At 40.2% G+C, this 10,027-nt stretch overlaps 2 long non-coding RNA genes across 2 annotated transcripts; one reads left to right on the top strand and one right to left on the bottom strand.

The window, feature by feature from the left end:
* Window positions 1-456: 456 nt before the first annotated feature.
* On the bottom strand, window positions 457-1,198 carry LOC147283492 (uncharacterized). Its single transcript, XR_015122258.1, has 2 exons — window positions 1,082-1,198; window positions 457-618 (listed from the first exon to the last, which is right to left on the bottom strand). It is a non-coding gene; the product is annotated as an uncharacterized LOC147283492 (long non-coding RNA).
* A 5,567-nt stretch (window positions 1,199-6,765) lies between these two features.
* Window positions 6,766-9,602, top strand: LOC147283493 (uncharacterized). The gene is made up of 6 exons (XR_015122469.1): window positions 6,766-7,194; window positions 7,377-7,497; window positions 7,635-7,722; window positions 7,825-7,906; window positions 8,120-8,222; window positions 9,375-9,602. It is a non-coding gene; the product is annotated as an uncharacterized LOC147283493 (long non-coding RNA).
* The last annotated feature ends 425 nt before the right edge of the window (window positions 9,603-10,027 follow it).

The following is a 10,027-nucleotide window of genomic DNA, read 5'->3' on the forward strand; positions in this document are numbered from 1 at the left end:
GAGTTAGTTCACTGAGTAAGTAGAGTTTTCGAGGTAGTAGCTAGGTCCTACCTAGCTTGTTGTTTATTTGCCAAAACTCAGCAGTTACAGTTTCGCAATCTTAAGTGGCAACGCTTCAGAAATGGTTGAGCGACTCGTACATGAAGATGGAAGTTCTGAAGATGGAGAATTCAGAGTCATCGAGAATTGAGGCAAGCTACTCGAAAGAATCGAAGATCAAGCTGGATGTACTCGAAAGATCTTGGAAAATAGATACGAATGGAACACGACAACCTCGTTACCTACATCTCTCAAGTGAAGGATTCAGTCGTCATATTATTTTTATTTTCCTTCTTGCTTGCGTTATTCTATGTTTTCTTTTAAATAAAATGTAACGCCCCGATCCTAGGGCCCAAAAATACACTGAAACTTTGTCCTTTAAACCTCTTTTCAAAGAATGAGTCATGCACTTAAATATAATAAATAAATACGTTAAATAAATCAGAGTGGGAGCTCAAAACATTTATGTAAAATTCACTGTATAAGATCAATTAAATCAAATTAAAATAAGTCCCACTGCCTCGTCTTCTCCTCACTGCCTCCTCAACCTGCTTAACCTGCAAAACACCAATAACCACACTGTACCATATCCATGGTACACCGGGTCATTCAAACAAATAACCCGGTAAGCTCACTAGAGCTCGTATGAGTGAAATGACGAAATAATTTATCCTCAATAAAATCCTCAACTTCCATACTTAATAATAATTCACAATAATAACCATATATATTCAATCACACAATAATTTCATCACCAATCATCCAAGCATCAAAATAAATCATAAATCCACGAATTCACATCTTAAATCCCATCAATAAATAATAATCCTCATTCTGGCAAATCAATTGCCTAAGCGTCAGCTATTAACCTCAATCTCAAATCATTCACATCCTAACTCATAACCCCAATGCATAATCCATTCATCAATTCCATCCTCAAGATTCAAGCCTAGACTTACCAAGTCCTAGTCAAATCAAGTCCTAGCAAACAAAAGCACGCAAACACACAAATCAACGAAATAGATTATCTAATTTCACTCACTGTTTAACCACGTAAAATGACAAAAATGCCCTTCTTGGCTCCTTTGCTCGGATCTCCAATCCGGCAGCATAACGACATCGGGAATGAGATTTCCCGAGCCCGTGTACCTGTTAAGACCAGACAACCAATAAATACAATTCAGAAACACAATTGGGCCACTGAACGACCGAAACGGGCGGCCGCCACCACACACGGTGGCTACCCCACCCCAAACAACACACAAATTCACACCAAAAACAACGACGGACCTTAAAAAGACTCCAGGAGTTTCCGAAGAGGCACAACGACCGAGAAAAAACCACCAAAATCGCCGCCACACAAGGCGGAGCTACAGTGGCCGCGGCTGCAAAATAGGGGAATCGAAATCGAATCACAAATGGGTCAAACTAAGTACATGGACACGAAGGAGATGTCGAGAGGAGCCAAAATGATACCTGGGTCGACGGCCAATTCTCGCCGAAAATGGCCGAAACTGGCCGGAGAAGCCATCGACCTTGGAACTTCGATTCGCCGTCGTGGGAGGTTGTCGAAGCTAGGGAAGAGTACGGGGAGGCTCGCCGAGACGAGAGGGAGAGGATCCAAGTGGTGGGAAGTCGCGGCGTCGCCGGAAAATCGAGGTCGCCGGCGAGGAGGAGCTCAGCTGTTCTGCGTCGTGTCTTCGTCGTGGGTGATCGGCCGGAGAAACGGAGGCCACTGGGAGAGAGAGAAGAGAGAGGCGAGCAACATGGGCCAAACACCCAGCCCAGTCGCCGCCGGACGCGCCGCCACGCGCCGGTGGCAGGAACGGCGAGGGTGAGGGGCGAGAGAGACTGACGCGCGGGGGAGAGAGAGAGAGAAAGACAGAAATGAAGAGAGAGAGAGAAAATCTGACCTTTGGGTATTTAAAACCCACTTTCGTAAAATTTACAAGTTTGCCACTCACTTCACATGTCCGTATCTTTCAAACCGTAACTCCGATTGACGCGTGCCGCGTGTCTACGAACTCGTGGGTTCGAGACCTACCCAACGGACCCAAAGTCAAAATCAAAAGCCCATTTGTTTTAAAAGTCAACTTTGGATCAAGCCCAATTTAAAACAAAAATTAAAAATTAAACCAACCCTTTTAAATTTCCAAATAAATCCCCAAAATCCTTAAAATAAATTTGCAAAATATTTGAAATAACTCCTTGAAAAATACGGGGTCTTACATAAAAGACTTTCTTTGAAGTGTGATTTGTTGTTACTTGTGCTTGTTGCGTTGTGTGAAGTTATTCTGCTTTTACTTTTTCTTGGGAATTCTTTTAAGGGGGGTAGATTGTGAGACCCCGTATTTTTCAAGGAATTTATTTTAAATATTTTGAGAATTTATTTTAAGGATTTTGAGAATTTATTTGGAATTTAAAAAAGTTTTAATTTAATTTTAATTTTTGTTTTAAATTGGACTTGACCCAAAGTTGGCTTTTAAAATTAGTGGGCTTTCGTCTTTGACTTTGGGCACTTTGGATAGGTCTCGAGTCCACGAGTTCGTAGACACGAAGCATGCGTAAATCAGAGTTACGGTTTGAGAGTTACGAGCATTTGAAGTAAAGGACAATTTTGTAATTTCGTGTGGAAGGATTTTAAAACCCAAAAATCAGATTTTAATCCCATTTCTCTCTCCTCTCTCACGCATCTCTTCTCTCTCCTCTCTCACACATCTCTTCTCTCTCCCCGAGTTTCTCCTTTCTCTCTCCTCTCCTCCATCTTCGCCGCTCCTCTCTCTCGGCAACTGCATCGTCCGGCCACCCCACGACCAGCGACGGGCACCGGTGACTTCCTTTCGCCGTTGTCGACCCCCAACAGCCCTCCCCTTCGCCGGCCGACCACTGTAGACAGAGAATCGACGCAGAACAAGGCCGATCCTCCCCGCCGGCAATTTGTATTTTTCGGCCACGATGCAACTCCGGACCACCTAGGTTGTCTTTCCCTCATCGCGGCGAGCCTTTCTGTGCCGTTCCCTCACGCCGATGACCACCGTACACGGCGGTGCGAAAACTAAGAAGCTGCGCCTTCTCCAGCGATTTTCTGGCTTTTCCGGACTTTTGGCCGTCGACCCATGTATAAAAGTTGATCCTCTCAACGTCTTCTTTGTACCTATGTAATTCGTTTAGGTTGATTTTGAGTTTTGAAATCGTGCAGGTTGACCACCACTGACCACCGCGGATCCCGCCGCGTTTAGGCGTGTCGATGACTTGAATTGTTGATTTTTGGCCTCTGGCTAGTCACCCGAAGCTTGTGGTGATTTTTGTGTGTTGTTTAGGGAGGGGCAGCCACCGTGTGTGGTGGCGGCTGCCCGTTTCAGTCATTCAGCTGCCATTTGTGTTTCTTGTTTGGTATTTGATTGATTGTCTGGTCTTAACAGGTACACGGGCTCAAGAAATCTCACTCCCGATGCCGTTATGCTGCCAGATTTGTTATCTGAGCGTGTTTCCGTCCAAGGGCATTTTGGTCTTTTCACGTGGTTAAAATGTGAGTGAAATTAGATAGTTTGATTTGTTGCTTTGTGTGCTTGTGTGCATTTGTTTGCTAGGATTTGGTTTGGCTAGGACTTGGTAAAGTTTAGCTTGAATCTTGAGAATGAAAATGATGATGATGATGATTATGCATTGAGCGAGGTTATTAGCTAGGATGTGAATGATTGATGTTGAGGTTAATAGTTAGACGATTAGGCAATGGAATTGTCAGAATGATTATTATTATTGGTGGAATTTGATGTGAATATGAGGAATTATTGATTATCTTGATGCTTGGATGATTGGTGATGAAATTATTATGCGATTGAGTAATTATGGATTTTATTGTGGATTATTTACGAGCTTTCGAGTTTACCGGGTTTGTTGTATAACCCAGTACACCATGGATGTGGTGTAGGGTTTGTGTTTTGCAAGTTAAGCAGGCTGAGGAGGCAGTGAGGAGAAGTCAAGGCAGTGAGACCCACTTTGTTTTGTTTAAATGTTTTTATACAAAGGTTTTCTGAAAAGATATGTAACCTTTGATTTCATTTACATTAAACTGTCCACTCACTGAGTTATCTCACAATTTCTCTATTTTTTGTCTAAATTTTTCCCCTCAGATAGTAGCTTTGGTGGAGGTCGTGCCAATCACGTCGAGGCATTTACGTCCATTTCCTTACTCGGACCCTGTAGGCGCCATTTTAATTTTGTAAAAATTCCTTGTAATAGAATAGTGGCTCTGATAACCACACTTAAATTTTAAGATGGTTTTCTTTGTAATTGTTGGGTCTGAGACTCTTTTTAGTTGTGGTAGAGGTGGTTGAAGTTTTTAGAAGTGCTTTTACAGGTCTTGTAAATTTTGGGTTAGTCCATTTTTAGGGGAGGTTCTGCCGAATTTTCGGTAAGATTTTCCTTGATTTTAGATCCCACAGGACCGCGCCCTGATTTCACCCTAAAACTCGGAGAGGTCTTGTGGGATCCAAATTCAAAGAAATTCCTACCGAAAATTTGACAGAACCTCCCCTGAAAATGGACTAACCCAAAATTTATAAACCTGTAAAAACACTTCTAAAACCAACAACCGCCTCTACCACAACCAAGAAAGGGTCTCAAACCCAACAAATACAAAATAACTTATAATTTAAGTATGGTTATCAGAGCCACTACTTTTGTTACGAAGAATTCTACATTAAAGTGAAAGAAATTTTTCAAAATGGAAATGGCGCCTACAGGGTTCGAGTGAAGAAATGGATATAAATGCCTCAACTTGATTTGCTCGACCTCCACCACCCTTACTATCTGGGGGAAAGATTAACAAATCGAGAAAACGTGAGATAAACTCAGTGAGTGGACGAGTTAAGAAAACGAAACATAAAATTTATTTATCCTTTTAGAAGTCTTAAAATAAAAATCTCTAAAACCTCACAATCATTCTTTGCAATTGCCCAGTTTTAAAACCATTTCGCAATCCATTTTCGAAAATCATCTCAAATATAAATCAGAAATTGTTAATCATTCTTTAATAAAACAATTAAAATCCAGAGCATGAAAATTAATCTCTGAAAATAACAAGGTTCTCAAGCTGGAATCGATATTATCAACTATAATAAATAATTTAGGCTGAAACTTTCTTCTCAAATAAACCTCGATATACTGAAAAAGCAATAAAACTGTTCAAGCTGAGAATATCAAATCTGAACTGAATTTATCTTTATAAACTGATATCTTAAAACACTTATACTTAAAACTCACACCATACTCGTACCCGTACTGTAGACTATATCCTGGCCACAATCCCGCGCACAGGCAGGCTCAAATCCTGACCACAATCTCGTACGGAGAGGTCACTCCGCACGAGCATGCTTGTATCCTGGCCATAATCTCGTACGGAGGGATCACTCCAACGAGCAGGCTCGTACGATCAGTACTTGCATTTTCAATTCACATCATTCTACATCCAAAAATAAATAATCATTACGATACTCATACTAGATATAATAAATCCTCTCATAAACGAATTGAATTTAAAACATGCCATTTCAAATCAAAGTACTTTCCACAAGAATACACATAGCAAAACACAAATTATTAAAATCAAGATCCACTCACAGATTTAATCGAGCCATGCTCAACCCCTTTTGGAAATTCATTCTCGTTTCACGATTCTAAATTTGTTTGCCACTCAATGTCACCGAGATATGAAGCTTCAACAACCTAACACAAACAGACTCCGTGCTTTAAGGTTCGAAAGATAATTATATAAAATCCTTTCGTACGTCAACATTTCTTTGAATGGTGTTCCTCTAATATACATAACATAACCAATAAAAATCCACCTACGAAAACAAGGTAATTGATCCAAATGAAACGAATGAAGTCGACCCCAAATCGGATTAACTAACTAGGCACAGCACCAATTCCAATTCACTGTGGTAGCCGATTATCTCATAATTAAGCTCTCCAAACAATTTAGATCCTTTAATCATTAAAAACCAATTAATCCAAGTCAAATCTAATCCAGTCGATCCACTCATAAAACAGAAATGTCCCAAATTTAGACGGATAGAAATTATACATTTCTCGTGTTCCATATCCTTCGCGACTCGGTTTAAGATTCCGATAACCAATCTACACTAAGGTTGAGATCCTTGAGTATACCCAACCTATCCAAACAACCAAATGTCACAACTAATTCCCAAAGTTCTCACAACCTGTCCAATTACACAACATTCAACCGATAATCCAAGATCGGTTCAATAACTGTCGGTGTAACAACCCGACCCAAATTTCTCGGATATTTAAAATTTTGATTCTACTTTGTTCATTTTAAGAGATTTTATAAGGAAACGAAATGTGAAAGACCTGGGAAATTTTTTTCAAATATTTTGATAACTTACTTTAAGAATTTTGGAATTTATTTGGAAAATACAAAGGGTTTTGGTTTAGTTTTTAATTTTTGTTTTAAACTGGGCTTGATCTGAAAGTTGACTTTAAAAATTAGTGGGTTCTCAATTTTGACTTTGAGTCTGTTGGAAAGGTCTCGAGTCCACGAGTTCGTAGACACGCGGCACGCGTCAATCGGAGCTACGGTTTGAAAGATACGAGCTTTTGAAGTGAGTGGCAAACTTGTAATTTATACAAAAGTGAGTTTTTAAAACCCAAAAAGTCAGAAACCCCTCTCTCTCTCCTCATTTCTCTCTCCCTCCCGTGCATTCTCTCTCTCTCTTCCCGAATTCTCCTCTCTCATCCTCTCCTCTTGACCAAACTTTGACCGGCCATAACTCTCACTCCCGACCTCCGATTCAGGCGTTCTTGGTGGCGTTGGAAAGCTATCGACGATACCTTTCTATTGGTTGTCTCAGATCAACCATCCGACCATCCACGACAGCGCAGAAAGCCAGCAAAGTTGCGGCTGCACCACCGCGATTTCACTGTTCCGGTAGAAATTGGATGGCCGGACCTACTGGGCTTTGTTCCCCTCGTCATGGTGAGTCTAGCCATGGTCTCCGTTCGTTCATACGATGCTCCACGACGGAGCAATGAGCTTGGGAAACCAAATCTCCACCGTCGGCCACACCACCGATTTCGGCCATTTCCGGCGACTTTTGGCCGTCGGTCCAGTTGTCAAAAACGATCCTCGAGGTATGGGTAATCTTTCCCCTAAGGTGGGCACGCCCAATTTTGAGAAATTGAAATTTTGATTTTAGGGTTTTTGTTATTTTTCGAATTTCTTAAATTGGAGATGAAATCGAGTTGTTTTTGGTGCAATTGAACGTCCTACCGTGCAATTAGGATTAATTGGAGTTGATTTTGGGTATTTTCAGGATTTTGCCGCCGCTGCCACCATCGGAACCGCCACTTGTGGCGGCGGGTTGGGTGGTTTCTCTTGCTATTCAGCCTCCCCGGGACTCTTAGAGACAAAATCCAGGCTCCGTTGTGTTTTGGGTGAGTTTTGATGTGTTAGTTGGAGTCGGGCAGCCACCGTGCGTGGTGGTTATCACCCAAATCGATTGATCAACGGCCAAATTAATATTGTTTGTGAACTCTGGAGTTAGATTGTAATGCATTATTTTTATGGACAGAGTATGCATATCCTAAGGACAACAATTCGTGGCTGATCAATTAAGGAAACCTTAAGCCGTGTCATGGTGGTTATCAGATGTGAGAAAGGTATAATTGGTATATGAGTATTTTGCAATGTTTTCGTTTTGGGTGTGTATTGAATTGGAGTTAGGTTGATGGTTTACTATTGGTGGTTATTTGTGAATTCAGGATGTTTGGGAAGCTCGATTATGTGATTGGTCAGTTGCCGAACTTGAAATCGAATTAACAAGGTGGTTTAGATAATTACTTGGTGAGGATTTGTTTATATCGTTTACGTTGATCTTGGAGTTGTATTGATAATTGGGCGACTTAGTAATCGCGTTTGTTTGGTATAAAATTTAGTTAACTCGGGACAAACTCTAGACTTTCGGATAAGTCATAGGGGCACTTAGATTTTTCTTCATTCGATTTCAATCGACACTCGTATTCTTGACTATTTAAGTTAGTGGTACTTTTGTGTTAGGTGGATGGAGCCTCGTCTTTTGGCTATTTCCAGTGACGAACAAGAAGGGATCGTGAAATGGGAACGTATTTCCGGAAAGGATTAGACATTGATCGGTTAAACTGTGAGTGGACTTTTTATTTTTGAAAATGTTTATTGGAAGTTTATAATTTAATTTATACTGGTTTTCTAGTTATTGTTTGAGAAATAAAAATCTTTGAGTTGGTTGTTTAATCCTTAATGAGTTATGAAAATCGTATCATTTTAATTATTCTGTGATGTTGATTTTAATTTGGGATTTAATCAATGGCGATGGATTTCGAATTTCAAATATGTTCATAAATAAGTTTTAAAACCATATATTTACATGTTAGTTTTAGCGAGTTGTTGGGCTTGGAAAAGGAATTTGGTTTCTCATTCTATATACAAGGTTTATTTAATATTTCGTTTTTTGTCGAAAAGTATTATTTTGGTCCCCGTATATTGAATTTGATTTGAATTTCATATATTGGCTTATGGATTTAAAGTTTCTATCGGAAAAGTACTATGAGATTTATTGTCAGTGGAAAAAAGAGATCTATTATTTGGTTTATGAAAAAAATGGTTTTCAAACCACCCTTTGCAGTACCCTCCAGGTTATCAGATACATAGGTCTTTGGGACCCATCACGGCACACATATAGGCTTTGGGCCATGTGTCGGGATGCTTCGCCCTTTGGGGGCTACTCTGCGTGCACGTATGACCAGGTTTGCCTGCACGTGCTGATTTTATTCACACGTGTGTATGGCCAGGATATTGTCTGCACGTGTTGGATTTTACTCCACGCGTGTGTATGGCCAGGATATTGCCTGCCTGTAATTCCACATAGGTGTATGGCCAGGATTATTCAGGGTATATAGCATGGTGGAAAATGGAATTGGTATCTTCAGAGTTTAAGTATGGATTTTAAGTGAGAAATATCTTTCGAGTTTTATAATGATTTCGATTTTATTATTATTTTTACGACTTTGTTAATTTAGATGGCTGGTTATTGAGAAATGTGTTTTGAGTTATCTTTTCCTTGAGTTCCATGAGTTTTATAACATTCTTAAAGCTTGGAAATGGTTTTAAAACGGGGGGATTTCAGAGAGTGACGTGAGGTTTTAGAGCTAAACGTGTTTTTTTTTAAGGATTTTCTGAAACATAAATTTTACTTATGTTTTCGTTTATTTAAACTGTCCACTCACTGAGAGTTATCTCACGTTTTCTTTATTTTGTTTATAACATTTTCCCCCAGGTGTTATAGATCGCTGAGGTTGGGCCGTACCACGTCGAGGTAGGACTTTCAGTTCTTCGACGTCATTTCCCTTAAGTTGTGGAGACTTTTATTTTGTAATGGAAGTTTAGTTTTGCTCTGATTATCATGTGCCTTGGTGAATAAGAATTTTTTTTGGTTGTGGTAGAGGTGATTGCTGATTTAGAAGTGCTTTTAACAGGTTTTGAAATTTCTGGGTTAGTCCATTTTCAGGGGAGGTTCTGCCAAATTTTCGGTAGGATTTTCCTTGAATTTGGACCCCGCAAGATCCCTCCGGGTTTCAGGATGGAATCCGGAGGTGGTCCTGTCAGTCGGAAATTTGCAATTCCAGCCCACAAATCAATAATTTCTCCACTTAACTCACCCAATTTCCATTTAGCTGCCACTTCCGGCGGCTGTCCAAAACAAATTTTAACCCAATCACAATGTATCAACTTAATTCCAACTTCAATAGGCTCATTGAACTTAAGAAAGACAAAAACAAAACATTGAAGGGAGTCCAAACCAGCCACCACACGCAGCAAAGCTCGCTGTGGCCGTGAGTGGCTGAGTTGGGATTTTAAATTCTGGGCATAATCATACCAAAACAATCATACAAACTTGTAAAGGACAAAGAGATGATCAGTTTCGATACC

The sequence above is a fragment of the Dryas octopetala genome, chromosome 5 (assembly GCF_963921425.1).
Source record: "Dryas octopetala chromosome 5, drDryOcto1.1, whole genome shotgun sequence".
Taxonomy (NCBI): Eukaryota; Viridiplantae; Streptophyta; class Magnoliopsida; order Rosales; family Rosaceae; genus Dryas; species Dryas octopetala.